General features: G+C 42.5%; 1 protein-coding gene across 3 annotated transcripts in view; it reads left to right on the top strand.

The window, feature by feature from the left end:
• The first annotated feature begins 584 nt into the window (after positions 1-584).
• The window catches only part of BMPR1A (bone morphogenetic protein receptor type 1A), a 147,259-nt gene continuing 131,017 nt past the window's right edge, over positions 585-16,826 (top strand). For all 3 annotated transcript variants that reach the window (XM_060103272.1, XM_060103254.1, XM_060103263.1), the window contains exon 1: positions 585-902. The gene's annotated coding sequence lies outside the window, so the exon portion shown is untranslated. The remainder of the gene's footprint in view (positions 903-16,826) is intronic.

Genomic DNA, 16,826 nt, shown 5'->3' with positions numbered 1-16,826 from the left:
TGTACTGTGGCTACATTATTCTTTTCTTTGTCGCAACCACTACTACCACGATCGGGCAGTTCCCCTCCGTGGCGTGTGAATTCTCAGCGATCAGGCTTATTCCGCAAGCGCTGACCTGCCCTCACGTGTCAGAGTTAGTTTGTCGGGGGGAGGGGTCCACACGAAGGAACCCCGGAACACTGGCAGTGCCGTGGGGCCCGGCCAGCGCGCAGCAAGGGGCTGCGATGTCCGCGCCGTTCCACGGCGCTGAGTCGTGTGCGGCGCGAGCACTGCGTCTGCTCGACACGGCTTCCGGACACTGGCCAGCCCCGCCACAGCGGCAATGGGGCGTCTCGGTGAGGAGGGGCCGACGGGGCCGCGCGGAGGAGAACCCCCCCTCCCCTACGGCAGCCCGGCGCCCCCTTGCCGGCTGCCAGCCCTCCTCCCCGGCAGTGGGGCGCCGAGCACCTCAGACCCTTCGGGCACTTCCGTCGCGCGCTCGGCTCTTCTCGCGTCCCCGGCCGGGCGGGGCGGGCGCCCTCCCAGTGCGCGCGCGCTGCAACCAGTCTCGCGGAGGCCTGCCCCTCCCCCCAGACCCCGCTCCCGTGCCGGCCCCCCCCCACTCCTCCCTCCTAGGCGAGTGTCGGTGGCGGCGGCGGCGGCGGCGGCGAAGGCTGCCGAGATTGGAATCCGCCTGCTGGCGCTCGGCAAAGGAGGAGGGAGGAGGGCGGGCAGGAAGGTTCGGGCTGCGCCGCGTCCGTCCGCGCCAGACGAGAATCGTACGGCCGCGCGAGGGGCGACCGGGCTGGGGCCGCTGCACGCCCAGGGCGGAGGCCGAGCCGGGCCCCCGCCTTGCCCCGGCGGCTCGCCGCGCCCACCCCGCTCCGCGCCGAGGGCTGCAGGATGAGTTCCCCAGGGTTCGGGTGAGTTGGCTCGTCCGGAGAGTGCGTGTGCGCGTCGGAAGAGGCCGGCCGCGGCAGGGAGGCTGGCGCGGGCTCGGGGCGAAGTTTCGGGGGGAGCCGGGAGCTCGAGGGAGGCCCGAGCTGGGGGCCGCCGGGCCTGGCCGCTCCGCAGGGTCCCCGCTGCCCCGACTGTGTCAGGCCGCGGCTGACTGGGCCCTGCCGCCCCGGGCCTGGCCCTGCCGGAGACCCGGGCCCCCTGGCCGCCCCCCGCGACGTCCCCGCCTCTGGGCCCCTCTTTGTTCCCCACCCCCGGGTTTCAGGCTGAGTTTGGGGAGGCGGTGTGATTGAAAGCCGCCACCAAGGACGGTTCTTGAATCCTTAAATGGGAAAGGCGCTCACCTCCCCGCCCGGGAGCTGCGAGGGTGATATTCGCGATTTGTCCATTACGTTTCTGCAAAAAAAAAAAAAAAAAGAGAGAGAGAGAAAACGAATGTCTGTTTCGTGAGGCGGTAGAGCCAGGAGGAACTGCCAGCCCTCTCGCAAAACTTGCCCGCGGGAAGGTGCCAGGTTTCTCGGAGGTTCACCTGTTGTCCTGCGCTGCCTCCGCTGCCATGTCTGTTGTGATTCTGCACTTCAGTTTCTGAAAACTTTCTGTTGGATTGAATGTAACCCTTTTTTTCTCTTTCCAGACTCCTAGTGGAAAGGTTTGGCGAGAAAAAAAAAAATAGCTTGCGTCAGGGAAGAAAAATAATGTGCTGTGTGCTAGGATCTGGCGTTTTGTGACTTGTGCTCTTTCAGGCTCTCGGATGTTTTAATTTGGTCAAAGTGCTGCAGGTTTTGTCTTTCAGACGGTTAGCAAACTGTTCTGAGTACATAGTACGAACTTGGCACGTTCACCTGTGTTACGTCATTTAATCCCTATGATAATCCTGGTTAGTATATTCCTCATTTTTTAGAAGAGGAAACCGAGACGCAAAGAGGTTGTATAACTTGTCTAAATGAGCTGGGATTTGAACCCAAGATTTTCTCTATTATTCAGGATCTGTTAAAGTGAGGCATGCGAAGAGTTAAACAACAGCAACTACAAAAAGCCTTTCTCCGCAGACACTCTGACGTTTAGGAGCGCTTTTCAGTAAACTCATACTTGAAATGATCGCTCATTTGTTGCTTGAGTTGAAAACAACTTCTTTATTGTATTTATTTCAAAAGAGGAGTTCAAGTCTGAATTAAAGTAGAATGTATCAATGCTTATAACTTTTCAGTTGTTGAAATAGAAAGTTTCTTAACTAGAATTTTATTTAAATATTTAAAATTAAAGCTAAAATACGGGCAGTCCTGAGCTAGAAATGGGTTGCAGTTTACAAAAGGCCAGTTGAAATTTAGAATGACCTCTTAACAGAATCAGTGTTCCACTCCTGTTTTCCGCCCCCCCGCCCCCCCCCGCCTCCGCGCGCCCGCCCGCACATTCTCCATAGAACTTATTTCAAACTTTTTCTGCTTTCTTCACTTCACATCCTTTCCTGAAAACATTGAGGCATCCAATGGGAGCTCCTTCCAGAATTTACTGGATTCCTTTTATCATCTTCTTTCCTTCCATCTTAGTGGAAGAATATTTTTTGTCCTTCCTCCTGGTTAACACCTTATTTCATTTTTCTCTTCTTTCCTACTCAATGGAGTATAAGTTACTCTTTTGTCTTAGAGTTCTTACAAGTACGAATGTGCTTAAGATTTCTTCAGTTTACAGAAACCTTCCCTTGATTCTGCTACTCCCCAAACCTGTCTTGTTGCTGCCTTTCCTTTTCAAATCATATTAACAATAAAAAGAAATTATGTCCTTATAAAAGTGATACATGTTCGTTAAGAAAAATAGAGCAAAATGAAGTAAAATGAAAATTCACACCTTCATAATCCCAACTCTAGACATTGCCAAGAGTAGTTTACTTTTCCTGCCTTTACTTCCTGGTGATCGATTCACTTCTTAACCCCTTATTATCTGGATTTCACCTTCACAAAGGTCACCTGTAACCTAATAAACACTTTTAAAGCCCCCTTTCTAAGTCAGCTTGAGCTTTTTGTAGCATTTAACATCGACCCATCGTTCTTGAAATACCTTTCCTTGTCCATCATTCACCTGTCCAGTTCATTCAACGAATACTTACTGTATTCTAACGTAACACACGAGTCAGTAGGAGGCAACAACAGATATGGCGCCTTGCCTTCATGGAGCTTAAAGTCTACTGAGGGAGACGTATATTGAAGAATGAAGTCTATAATTAAATATAATTGTATAGATAAAGTGCAGAGTATTTATAAGAGCTTAAAATGGGGGCCTGACCTGGTGCTGGTGTATGTTGGAGGAATCTCAGAAGGCCTTCTTAAAAATGTTACATTGGAACCCTGTGACAGTTCTGAAGGATGAGTATGAATTAACTAGATGAAAACAGGGCTTCTGTGACATTATACTGACCTCGTTACTCTTTGCCCCTTTTCACTTTCTGTTCTTCCTTCTTCCTCATTAATGTAAGTGTTCTCCAAGTTTCACTTTTCAGATCATTTTTCATATATCTCTGGTCCTTTGACATTGTTTCAGACCCTTCTGTCTGAATAATTCTCAAATCTCTATTCTTTATTTCCCTTCTGCCCTTGAATTCTGGTTTTTCAAATTGTTTTATGCGTACCTCTACCTGATTATTCAGGTTCAAAGTGAACTCGTCCTTCTTACCAAACTTGTTTCCCTGGTGTTCCTTATTTTTGTTGATGTTATCCCAAACCTAGTCCTTTCCCCATCCCATCACGTGTTGTCTGTAGCCAACATCTATTGGTTCTGCTTTCATGGTATTGTCACTCTTCTCTCTGTTCATGCCAACTCTGGTACAGTTCTTAATAACATGTTGGTAACAAGGTTATAATAGATTACAAAATGAGTTGGGCCACTTTCCTTCTTTTTTTCTCTTTTCAGGAACAGTTTAGACTGGGATTATCTTTTTTTTTTTTTTCCTGGCGTTACGCGGGCCTCTCACTGTTGTGGCCTCTCCCGTTGCAGAGCACAGGCTCCGGACGCGCAGGCTCAGCGTCCATGGCTCGCGGGCCTAGCCGCTCCGCGGCATGTAGGATCTTCCCGGACCGGGACGTGTCCCCTGCATCGGCAGGCGGACTCTCAACCACTGCGCCACCAGGGAAGCCCCTGGGATTATCTTTTACTTGAGAGTTTGGCAGAACTCACCTGTAAGAGCATTCAGGCTTATAATATATATATTTTTTCCTGGAGAGGAATTTGAGTACCATTTCACTTTATTTAATAGCTGTTGATCTGTGTAAGTTTTCTATTTCTTGTGTGAATTTTAGTGTTTAGTATTTTTTCCAGAAATTTATTTATTGAGTTTTCAAATCTAATGTTATTTGGTTTTCACATAATTCTTTTTTCTTTAAATTTCTTTAATTCGATATACTTGTATACAATATTATGCCCTGTGTATATATTTGTATATTTGACAATTTTCCCTCTTCAATCTTTTTTTTTTTTTTTCCTGCTAGCTGAATCAGGTTCTCATCCCACCTGGCCTAATGTTATGATCTTCTTGCCTTTACTTCCACCTTTATCCAGGTTAACTTATGCATTTCTGCCTAAATTGATCTTGAATCCCATTCTTGTCACTTCCCCACTCAGAAGTTTCCAGTGTCTTCTATTAAATGAAATTGTTTCCTTGGGATTTGCCTCAGATTTGCCAGATTCTTGTCTTCCACTCTTTTTGCTTCCTGCACAAGTTCTTTCCACCCTTCTTCTGCTGTTGCTTATAACTCTCTCTCTACTGGGACTGCGTAAATAGTTAATTGTTGTATGTATGAGTCCTGCCTCCGTCAAGCTCCATTTCAAATTCCATCTCTTTTTGAAGTCTTCCCCATTTTCTAATTCTGGATGGAACCCCTTCTGAAGAAAGGGATTTTCTCTTTTTTAAAATAAATAAATAAATTTATATATTTATTTATTTATTTTTGGCTGCATCGGGTCTTCATTGCTGCGCATGGGCTTCTCGTTGTGGTGGCTTCTCTTGTTGCGGAGCACAGGCTCTAGGCACGCAGGCTTCAGTAGTTGTGGTGCGCGGGCTCTAGAGCGCAGGCTCAGTAGTTGTGGTACACGGGCTTAGTTGCTCCGCAGCACGTGGGATCTTCCCGGACCAGGGATTGAACCTGTGTCCCCTGCATTGACAGGATTCTTTTTTTTTTTTTTTCTTAACATCTTTATTGGAGTATAATTGCTTTACAATGGTGTGTTAGTTTCTGCTTTATAACAAAATGAATCGGCTGGCAGGCAGATTCTTAACTGCTGCGCCACCAGGGAAGTCCTTATAGCCAACTTTTAATAAATTTTATTGAAGTATAGTTGATTTACAATGTTGTATTAATTTCTGCTGGATAGCAAAGTTGATTCAGGATATTGAATATAGTTCCCTGTGCTATACACTAGGACCTTGTTGTTTATCCATCCTATATATAATAGTTTGCATCTGCTAATCCCAAACTCCCAGTACTTCCCTCCCTCATCACCCTCCCCTTGGCAACAAGAAGTCTGTTCTCTATATCTGTGAGTCTGTTTCTGTTTTGTAGATAAGTTCATTTGTGTCATACTTTAGATTCCACATATAAATGATATGATATTTGATATGATATCAAATATCTTTGATATTTATCTTTCTGTGTCTTATTTACTTCACTTAGTATGATAATTTCTAGGTCTGTCCATGTTGCTGCAAGTGGCATTATTTCGTTCGATTTTATGGCTGAGTAACATTCCATTGTATATATGTACCACATCTTCTGATCCATTCATCTGTAGATGGGTATTTAGGTTGTTTCCATGTCTTGGCTGTTGTAAATAGTGCTGTATAGCCAATATTTTAAAGGCTATCAGTTCTAAAAAAATATTGATAGGGGCTTCCCTGGTGGCGCAGTGGTTGAGAGTCTGCCTGCCAATGCAGGGGACACGGGTTCGAGCCCTGGTCTGGGAAGATCCCACGTGCCGCAGAGCAACAAAGCCCGTGAGCCACAACTACTGAGCCTGTGCGTCTGGAGCCTGTGCTCCGCAACAAGAGAGGCCGCGACAGTGAGAGGCCTGCGCACCACGATGAAGAGTGGCCCCCGCTCACCGCAACTAGAGAAAGCCCGTGCACAGAAACGAAGACCCAACACAGCCATAAATAAATAAATAAATAGATAGATAGATAGATAGATAGGAACAAAATGACATGCTCAAAGATCCGCAGTAATGTTTTTTGAAGAAAGCACTAGCGTAGGGTCTTAAGGAGATCAGATGATTAGTGGAATCCATCTTGTGGACTCGGGGGGGGGGGTCCCTAAACCAAGTTCATAAGGGCAGTTAAATATAGAACTAATGAATAGGCACGAACTAGATAAGGAAAGATGTTCTTGAGTATCTTTTATTAAAAACTGGTGAATTTGAGCTACCCTGATATTATGGACATTGTTACTCTTCTATACTTTTATGTTTCTGATGAACCTTTTCTTACTGTATACATTTTTTATACCACTAATAACATCTGAAACTGTGGAGCTTGGTTGTTGCTCTGTCTGTATATAATTGGGTGTTCACTTAAGGAGGATAGTGGTATGTCAAGTGCGGGGATAAAATAGTCAAATTTGCAGTTTTGTGAGATTAGTTACGTAGCGGAGAATCAGTTTGAAGAAAAGACTGAAGACACTGAAACTTGTAGGGAAGCTGTTCCATCCTGGCTCAGACTAGGATAGTGGCAGGTAATTATGGTGTAGAATGGACAGGACTTGGTAATTAGCTGGGGGAGAGAGGAGGAGTGGGATTGTCAAGAATGACTCACAGGTTTCTAGATCGGAAACCTGGTAGGGTAGATGTGTGTTGTTGGCTGAGATGAAAAAAGTGGAGGGAGAGCTGGCTTCTGGAGGAAAACAGTTTAGTTTTGATCCTCTGAAACACCAGGTCGAGAGTTCTACTTGGCAGTTGCTTGCATATATTGGTCTGGAGTTTGACAGCGATTTGGGCTGGAGGTAGACATTTGGGAGTGATTACCATATAAGTTGTATATTTCAACAGTGGGAATTGGGTGGCTCTCTCAGGTGACTTATGCTTGCAAGTGACAAACCTAACTCACAGCTTAAAGGGGAAAAAGGCTCCCCTCCTACCCCGCCCCTCACGTTTTTGAAAAGACTGGAAGTAGGTATGGCTGGATCTAAGTGTTCAGATGATGTAATTGGGGGTCTCTCTTCTCTGCTTACCTCTTTTTTGGCCTCATCTGGCAGAGAGGACCACTGGTAACTCTAGGCTTATAATGGGCCTTATTGCTATGGATTCAAGAGAGGGAAAAAGCACTTCTTTTCCAGGTGCATGTATTCTGTCTCATGGAGAGATTGTTTTCGGGTCTACATGGAGTCTGGGGTACCATCATTGGCCAGAACTGGCTTATATGCCCACTGTAGCAGTCAGGGACTAATAGCCTTCTTGGAACCATGTGAGATGGGCAAGTGGTTGTTTCCCCAAAGAAAGGATGGCTCTGGGTAGGTACACAACATAAATCTACTACTTTTGGTTCTTAACCCTTTTAAAGGTCATTTTTTGAATATCTGAAGAAAAATACACAAATGTAACAAGCGTATAATTTCATGGTTATGTTATGGACCTCATTTCAGGAACTCCTGGTATATAACAGCAGAGAGCCTAGAACAGCCCTGAGAAACAGCAATTTAAGACCTAGGTAGAGAAGATAGACATTAAATAATTTCACAAATAATTATCTAGTTATAGTTATATTAAGGTATACAAAACAGAAGTACAGGGAGCTTATAATAGTGTGTAATAAGGGAACCTGGTCTGTTTAGGGTGCAGGTGCTTTGGAAAGCCTTCCTGAGAAAGTGGCCTATAGAGTGAGACCTTGGACCAGAAAGGAGGGGGAGAGGGCTCCCGGAAGTATTTAGTAGTTTTTAAAGCAAACATTGTTTGCTCTTTTAAAAATTATAGGGCTTCCCTGGTGGCGCAGTGGTTGAGAGTCCGCCTGCTGATGCAGGGGACACAGGTTCGTGCCCCGGGCCGGGAAGATCCCGCATGCCGCGGAGCAGCTGGGCCCATGAGCCATGGCCGCTGAGCCTGCGCGTCCGGAGCCTGTGCTCCGCAATGGGAGAGGCCGCGGCAGTGGGAGGCCCACGTACCACAAAAAAAAAAAAAAAAAAAAAAAAAAATTATAAAAGCAAGACTTCGCTGGTGGCACTGTGGTTAAGAATCCGCCTGCCAATGCAGGGAAGACACGTTTGAGCCCTGGTCCGGGAAGATCCCACATGCCGCAGAGCAACTAAGCCCATGCACCACAACTACTGAGCCTGTGCTCTAGAGCCCATGAGCCACAACTACCGAGCCTGTGCGCCACAACTACTGAAGCCTGCGTGCCTAGAGCCCGTGCTCCACAACAAGAGAAGCCACCACAATGAGAAGCCTGCGCACCACAACGAAGAGTAGCCCCCACTCGCCGCAACTAGAGAAAGCCTGCGCACAATAACGAAGACCCAACACAGCCAAATATAAATAAACAAATAAATTTTAAAAATTATAAAAGCAGTACACCTACTGTGGATAATTTGGGAAATATGAAAAATTTTAAAGAAGCAGCAGAACACTTAAGTGTTGGCTTCTAATTTTTTATAACCTAACATCTAGTACTGGTACTACCACTAAGCTAACTGTGCAGTCTTGGATACTACATTAACTCTATCTGATCTCTGTTTCCTTATCTTAAAAAGTGAAAGGACTTGATAAACTTTAAGGTTATTTTATGCTTAAAGAAAAAAAGAAAGAAAATTCCATGACTTTAATGTAGAGCAGTTAGTCACTGAAATTGCAGGTCTTATAATGCTTTTGGTCCTGATGACAGCACTGGATTTCTGACTTTTGGCTGAAAAGTCACTCTTCCTGTCCTGGCAGTCATTTCAGGTAATGAAGGGAACAGCGTATGACCAGTGGTATTCTTCCATGCTCAGCTTTCTTATCTCCTCTTTTGAGCATAGCCTTTAGGTAAATTATCTGCAATGTTACAGGCTCTCAATTTTGAAGTTAAATCTGGAGGAGACTTGCGTGGTTGTCATACTGTTTTGTGTATATTGAAATTTTTAGGTAGTTTTCTTATTCGAAATTAAAAATTTTGTAATATATTTTAGGAATATAAGATCTTGAATGTCTTAAATTTTTATTTAACTAAGAATATTTTAGATTTCTAGCTGAAAGGAGCTCCTGATGGGAAATGTTAAAGTAAAGGCTGTTAAATTTTGGTGAGGTTGTTAAACTTACATATTTTTCAAAAAATCATTTAAAAATGTCATGAAATAAAAATATTTCAGCAGTATCCAGAAGTATCTTAAATATACACCAAATCAACAAAATATGGTCACTTGATAACAGATAACTTTTATTGTCTACATTTCAGTAATATGCCTTGTCCCCTGCATTGACAGGCGGATTCTTAACCACTGTGCCACCAGGGAAGCCCCTCTTTTTAATATTTAAGATTTGTTAGAAACTTCTCATGGGTAACTTTTTGACTGGCATTCTTTGACTTTCCTAATGTTTCCTGTGCATTGTAGAAAAAAAAATATTAAAAGGTCAGTGGAATACAGCTTTTAAACATCCAGAACCCTTCTCATAAGTATTTTTAAAAATGAGTGTTCTGGGACTTCCCTGGTGTTGCAGTGGTTAAGGATCCGCCTGCCAATGCAGGGGACACGGGTTCGAGCCCTGGTCCAGGAAGATCCCACATGCTGCAGAGCAACTAAGCCCATGTGCCACAGCTACTGAGCCTGCGCTCTAGAGCCTGCGAGCCACAACTACTGAGCCTGCGCACCGCAACTGCTGAAGCCCGTGCGCCTAGAGCCCGTGCTCCACAGCAAGAGAAGCCACGGCAATGAGAAGACTGAGCACCGCAACAAAGAGTAGCTGCCACTCGCCGCAACTAGAGAAAGCCTGTGCGCAGCAAGGAAGACCCAACGCAGCAATAAATAAATAAATAAAATTAGTGTTGTATATCTCATTTCTGAGACATATATAAGTTTAATTGTTGATGATGATCACACAGACAAGCCTTTTTCACAGTTTTACCATGGCTTTTACTCTTAAAGTAGTTGAAATTGGGTAGATATTTGTAAAACATAATTATGTTATTTGTATTGTTTCTTAGAATACATTTAAAATCTATCCTGGGAGAGAACAGGAAGAAAAAAATTTAAAAATACTGCCACATCAATTGAAAATGAAAGTGAATAAGCTCATCTAGGGGGCAGTTTTGGGAGTAAAATAGGTTGAGAAATGAAACCTGATTTTTACCTGTTAATGATGCTGAGGCTGTCCTCTGGAATATTAGTAAATTGCTTATGTTGTTCCATAAAAAATTTTAAAACATAAGTGGTTATGGCATGTAGACATTTAAAAAGAATCCTTTTCCTCGCAGGTTTCTCTTTAAAACAAAACAAAAGCCTTTTTTGCCTCCTTATTACAGAAGTGGTGCTCACTGAACAAATTTAAAACACAGAAAAGCCCCGAGAAGAAAGTAAAAATCTGTCATATTCGTGCTACTCAAAGGTGACATCTGTAAACATTTTGGTATACACAGTGTCAGTTTAAAAAAAATCTGACTGCTTAATGTTTCTGCCATAACTTAAGAATTTGATGAAATTAGGTGAGTAAAGCTGAAATTCTGTGCATACAAAACTTTGTATGTCTGAACCTGAAATACAAGAAACTTAGAATTAAGGGGATGGGGTGGGGGGGTTATCTAAATAGAAATAGAAAGTTTTGGAAATTCGGCTGTCTTGTTCTAGTTATCTGTTCATCTTTTTTTCGTGTATATTCTCCTCTTTTCAGCTGTGCAAATTTTAAGCTTTAAAAAAATTAAGATGTTTCAAATGTGAAGTGTTTTTCTATAATAATGGACTAAAATAGAGTAAGATGTGGGGAGGTGGAACCTAAACTGAGGAAGGTCAAAAACCATATGGAAATAGAAAATCCAAAATCTCTTGCAGAATGAAGCTAGAAAGAATGGAATCTAAACACTGAAATTATACATCTGCGAGGCAGCTGTGCGTTCTTTGTTCATAGGTTCTGTTGCAGAAATAGCAGAAGAAACTTTGAAAGAGAAACATATCCTAAATAGACTGAGCTGATATTCTTACAACTATTTATGATATGGACAGTTTTAATGTTACAGTGTGTTTCAAGTCATCTTTAAACGAATTATTCCCTTTTCTTAAGGAGTTATAAAAATTCTTTTCCAAAGTAACAGATCACTTTGGGGGTTAAATGTGGGTTTCCTATTTAAATCTTCAGCACTGAATCAACATTTTATTAGATTACAGATCAGGGGATTTTCAGTGATAGTAAAAGAGTGTAATCTGTTGTAAATTTGTTGGTTGCTTTCATTTTTGTTAGTATTCAGGGATGTGTGGTACTTTAATGTTCTGCCCTTCAAAAATCAGTTCTTATGAATTTGTTTAGACAAAACATTTAAGTTTTAAAATAATCAGGCATTTAAAAACAGTTGAGGGACTTCCCTGGTAGTCCAGTGGTTAAGACTGCCTTCCAGTGCAGGAGGTGTGGGTTCGATCCCTGGTCAGGGAGCTAAGATCCTACATACCAGCGTGGTGCAGCCAAAAACTAGAAAAACTAAAAAAATAAAAAATGAATAAAACAGTTGAAATTTAAAAAGGGAAAGACATAAAAAAGCTTTTATTTGGTTTTAGGATGCTTAAATTACTAACATTTGAATAGCTTTATAGTTTACAAAGCACTTTTTAGTATCCATTATCTCTGGTGATTCATTGTCTTGCTAACATTTTTTACCTCTTGAAAATTAAGGCAGAACACTGTCAGTTAAGTCAGTGGTTATAGAATGCTCTTTAGTTTTTACTTACTATAGGGATGATACATATTCAGGACTCAGAAAACATGGAAAAGTAGAACAAAAAGGAAACACATCCCCAGCGTCTCATAACAACCATTGTTGACATTCAGTATAATTATTTTCGGTCTCCTTTTTCTACTCATATTTTTTGTGTAGTTTGCCCTGATACTGAGGATGCAATATTTGTATCCTTTTAAAATTCACATCTTAAGCATTTATAATAAAAAAAATAGTTCTTAACCATTTTGGGGGGGTACTGTTTCAGTAAAAATTTTTTCTACTTGAGGGAAAACATTTTATCCTAGGATCATGTGTTATAAATATATAGTAGTTAAGAGCATGGGCTCTGGTTGGGTTTAAATCCCAGCTCAGCTTCTTCCTAGCTGGGCCATCAGCAGTTTTGGTAAATTGAGTAACATCTCTGTGTCTGTTTCCTCATCTGTAAAATGGGAATAATGGCTCCTACCTCATGGAGTGGTTGTAAGTTTATATATACATGATATATATATATATATATATATATATATATATATATATATATGTCATGTCTATATAAAACATATATATAATATAAATACATTTTATATCTTAGAACTGTATCTGACCCATTGTAAGCACTGTGTACGTTACCTAAAATTTTAGGTCAGGGACCATGACCACACTGGCTGCTGATCAAACTGGCAGACAGAACATTAGTAAAGATACGGAAGGTCAGGTGATGCAACCAAAAAACACAATATATAGTGAACATCCCACCCAATAAGGATAGAGTGTGACCCATTTGCTGGGTCATTAAAGCAAGCCTCAACAAATATCAAAGGATCGAAATCATTCACAATGTCCTCTGACGATAATGGAATTAAGTTAGAAACCAATAACAAAAGATAATGAGAAAATCTTTGAAATTAAACAGTGCACTTCTAAATAACCACACATGGATCAAATAAGTTACAAAAGAATTAGGAATTATTTGGGATTCAAGAATAATGAAAATACATGTCATATCAAAATTTGGGATACAGTTAATTCTATACTTAGAGGAAACGTTATAGCTTTAAAAATATATGTTAGAAAAGTAGAAAGCCTAAAAATAAATGATTTAAGTGTCCCAAGAAATTAAAATGATTGGGATTTCCTCTTTCTCAAGTTTGATTGGATGGATTGTGGGGGAATTTTAGTTTCATGTTTTACATCAAATTCCCTTTTTAATAAGACAGGAGGAAAGGTGTGATTGACCAAAATAGGTGTACTTTGTTTTCCTATTAGTACATTTGAACTCCCATCTCCCTTGCAAAGCTTGATTCCTAATTTACTTGATTTCTAGGAGGCTTAAGTACCCTTTATGAAAACCTCCTATTTTCTTGGCACTTGCATAGAGCCCTTAACTTTTCTAAGGAGAAAGAAACAGTCTTTTTGAGGAAGCAGAGACAAGAATTCTGAGATGATCAGTTTAGTGTTGGTAATTATTTCTAAGTCTTTAAGACTTGGAAAGTATAATTCAACTTGATAAGTATGTAATGAGCACCTGTTACAGACTAGAGACTGTTCAGACTTGATTATACAATAGTGAATAAAAATAGCCCTGAGTTCTGCTCTCATAGAGCTTATGCTCTAGTGGGGGAGACCAGATTAAAAAAACACAAACCGGGCTTCCCTGGTGGCGCAGTGGTTGAGAGTCTGCCTGCCGATGCAGGGGACCTGGGTTAGTGCCCCGGTCTGGGAGGGTTCCACATGCTGCGGAGCGGCTGGACCCATGAACCATGGCCGCTGGGCCTGTGCGTCCAGAGCCTGTGCTCCGCAACGGCAGAGGCCACAGCGGTGAGAGGCCCGTGTGCTGCAAAAAAAAACCCAACAAAAAACGACAAACCCACCCAGTTATGTCATGACAGTGCAGTATTGGTGCTAGGAAAGAAAAGTGTAGAATACTAGGAGAGTGGTTAGTAGGGGACCTAACCTTATTTAGGTTGAGAATGTGGTTGAGATATGTAAAAATTAGAATAAAGCGGGGGAAAAGACCCATGGAAAATCGTAGAAAGTACATTTTTAAAAGATAAGAGAATAAATCTTAAAATGTGTTATCTTAACTGACTTAAACAATCCAGAGGCCTGAGTGGTTATCCTTAGTCCAGTATTGACTATTGGATAGTCTCATTCAGGACATGCTTTAGGTCTCAGTTCTCTGTTCTGTAGAATGGAAGTGGTCAGGACCAGACAAGATAATGGCTAAGTTTCTAGTTCCAAAGTGCTAATTCCATTCAAACTTTTATTAGCTCTTTAAAGTATTTTTCTCTGATTGTGAAAAAAAATATATGCTATTTTTAGAAAAATTTGGAGACTATAGAAAAGAAAGACTCTGTCCCATAAATTTCATTTGTACTGGTGATGTCAATTTTATTATAAATAGAGAATATAGAGAGAATTTGATCTCCTTGCAGCTTTCGGAGGTATTGGTTAATAGGACAGTATTAATCAGAATAGGCTAAATTATGCCACATTAAGGAAAAAAATTCTCAAATTTCAGTGGCTTGACAGAGTGAAAAGTTCATTTCTCATTCCATATTCAGCTGGGGTCAAGTAAGCAGTTGAGAGAAAGCCTGTCAGAGGCTCTACCATCTTGTAGCTGTTCCTCTGGAACGCATGGCTTTCTCGGTTGCTATGGAAGGAAGGAGAACATTGGAAGATCTTGTAACCAGCAATTATGTATGTAACTTTAGTAGTAGGAACTAGTCATTTGGCCTTACCTAACTGCAAGGGGGTAAAGAAGTGTAGTTCTTCCATGTCCCTGGAAGTAGAGGAGACCTGGCTATGGGTGAGCTTTAAAAAGTCTTTACAATAACGACCTTGCTTTTCCTGGCCATAGTTGAGTAGACTGAAGATGGACCTCTAATTCAAGTGGGGCCAGTTGGATTGTTTTGCCTAGGAGTTTGCTTTCGGGCCACCGGTGACTGGAATGTTCAGGCCATTAGACACAGTGGGTTTGCTCCTAGTCAGGGTGGTGGGATTCAAATACCTAAGCAATCAGAAACTTATCTGTAGAGAGAAGAATGAATCAAATGCATTGAAGAAATAAGGTGTTGTGTACCTTATTTGGGGAGAAAAAATAACTATTGGTATTCAGTGGCTTTGTGGGAAAAAAGAAAAAACTATTGGTATTCAGTGGCTTTCCGTTTCTCAGTTCTAGATCCTTAATGAAGACTGGCTGTAGTTCCTACACATAGATTCCTTTTTTTAAAAAATTAATTAATTAATTAATTAATTTACTTTTGGCTGTGTTGGGTCTTCGTTGCTGCACGTGGGCTTTCTCTAGTTGCGGTGAGGGGGGGACTACTCTTTGTTGTGGTGCGCAGCCTTCTCATTGCAGAGGCTTCTCTTTGTTGCGGAGCACAGGCTCTAGGGTACGCAGGCTTCAGTAGTTGTGGCACGAGGGCTCAGTAGTTGTGGCACAGGGGCTTAGTTGCTCCAAGGCATGTGGGATCTTCCTGGACCAGGGCTTGAACCCATGTCCCCTGCATTGGCAGGTGGATTCTTAACTACTGCGCCACCAGGGAAGCCCCCTACACATAGATTTCTTGAGACTATATATGCTTTTGCAACGCACGGAATAGTCCCCAAAAGTGAGCATCTTTTGTTCCACAAAGAAAATAAGTAGATTTTCAGAAAGGAAAAAACAGACAGGTTATATTTTCTGACCACGGTACCTATAGAAATGTATAGCAAGAGGATGCTTTACCTCCCCCCCAAAACAAAAACATACAGAACAAACAAAAACATAAATCTAAAACAAAAACACCTACATTCTTGGCGGGGGGAAGAGACATAGCTTTTAAATAGCGTAAAGGGACAATCATAACTGAAGTACACAATTTAGAAGTAAATTACAGTGAGACCACACTGTAATACCAGTGTAGCCAATGTGAAACTTTACGGGAAATTCATGGCAATTAAATATTAATTAGTAAATAAGAAAGATTTAAACGGATTGAACAAGGTGTATTGGTTCAAGATGGTGGAGTAGAAGGACGTGCTCTCACTCCCTCTTGCGAGAACACTGGAATCACAACTAACTGCTGAACAGTCATTGACAGGAAGACACTGGCACTCACCAAAAAAGATACCCCACATCCAAAGACAAAGGAGAAGCCACAATGAGACGGTAGGAGGGGCGCAATCACAATAAAATCAAACCCCATAACTACTGGGTGGGTGAGTCAAACTGGAGAACACTTATACCACAGAAGTCCACCCACTGGAGTGAAGGTTCTGAGCCCCATGTCAGGCTTCCCAACCTGGGGGTCCGGCAACGGGAGGAGGAATTCCTAGAGAACCAGACTTTGAAGGCTAGTGGGATTTGATTGCAGGACTTCAACAGGAATGGGGGAAGCAGAGACTCTATGCTTGCAGGGCACACACAAAGTAGTGTGTGCGTCGGGACCCAGGGGAAGGAGAAGTGACCTTGTAGGAGACTGAACCAGACCTACCTGCTAGTGTTGGAGGGTCTCCTGTAGAGGCTTGGGGTGGCTGTGTCTCACCATGAGGACAAAGACACTGGCAGCAGAAGTTCTGGGAAGTACTCCTTGGTGTGAGCCCTCCCAGAGTCTGCCATTAGCCCCACCAAAGAGGCTGGGTAGGCTCCAGTGTTGGGTCACCTCAGGCCAAGCAACCAACAGGGAGGGAACCCAGCCTCACCTATCAGCAGACAAGTGGATTAAAGTTTTACTGAGCTCTGCCCACCAGATCAACAGCCAGCTCTACCCATCACCAGTCCCTCCCATCAGGAAACTTGCACGAGCCTCTTAGATAGCCTCATCCACCAGAGAGCAGACAGCAGAAGCAAGAAGGACCACAATCCTGCAGCCTGTGGAACAAAAACCACATTCACAGAAAGATAGACAAGATGAAAAGGTGGAGAGCTATGTACCAGATGAGGGAACAAGATAAAACCCCAGAAAAACAACTAAATGAAGTGGAGATAGGCAACCTTCCAGAAAAAGAATTTAAAATAATGATAGTGAAGGTGATCCAG

Source organism: Mesoplodon densirostris, chromosome 1, assembly GCF_025265405.1.
Source record: "Mesoplodon densirostris isolate mMesDen1 chromosome 1, mMesDen1 primary haplotype, whole genome shotgun sequence".
NCBI classification, from domain to species: Eukaryota; Metazoa; Chordata; class Mammalia; order Artiodactyla; family Ziphiidae; genus Mesoplodon; species Mesoplodon densirostris.
Note: the sequence above shows the minus strand (reverse complement) of the source record. Positions and strands in the feature narration are given on the sequence as shown.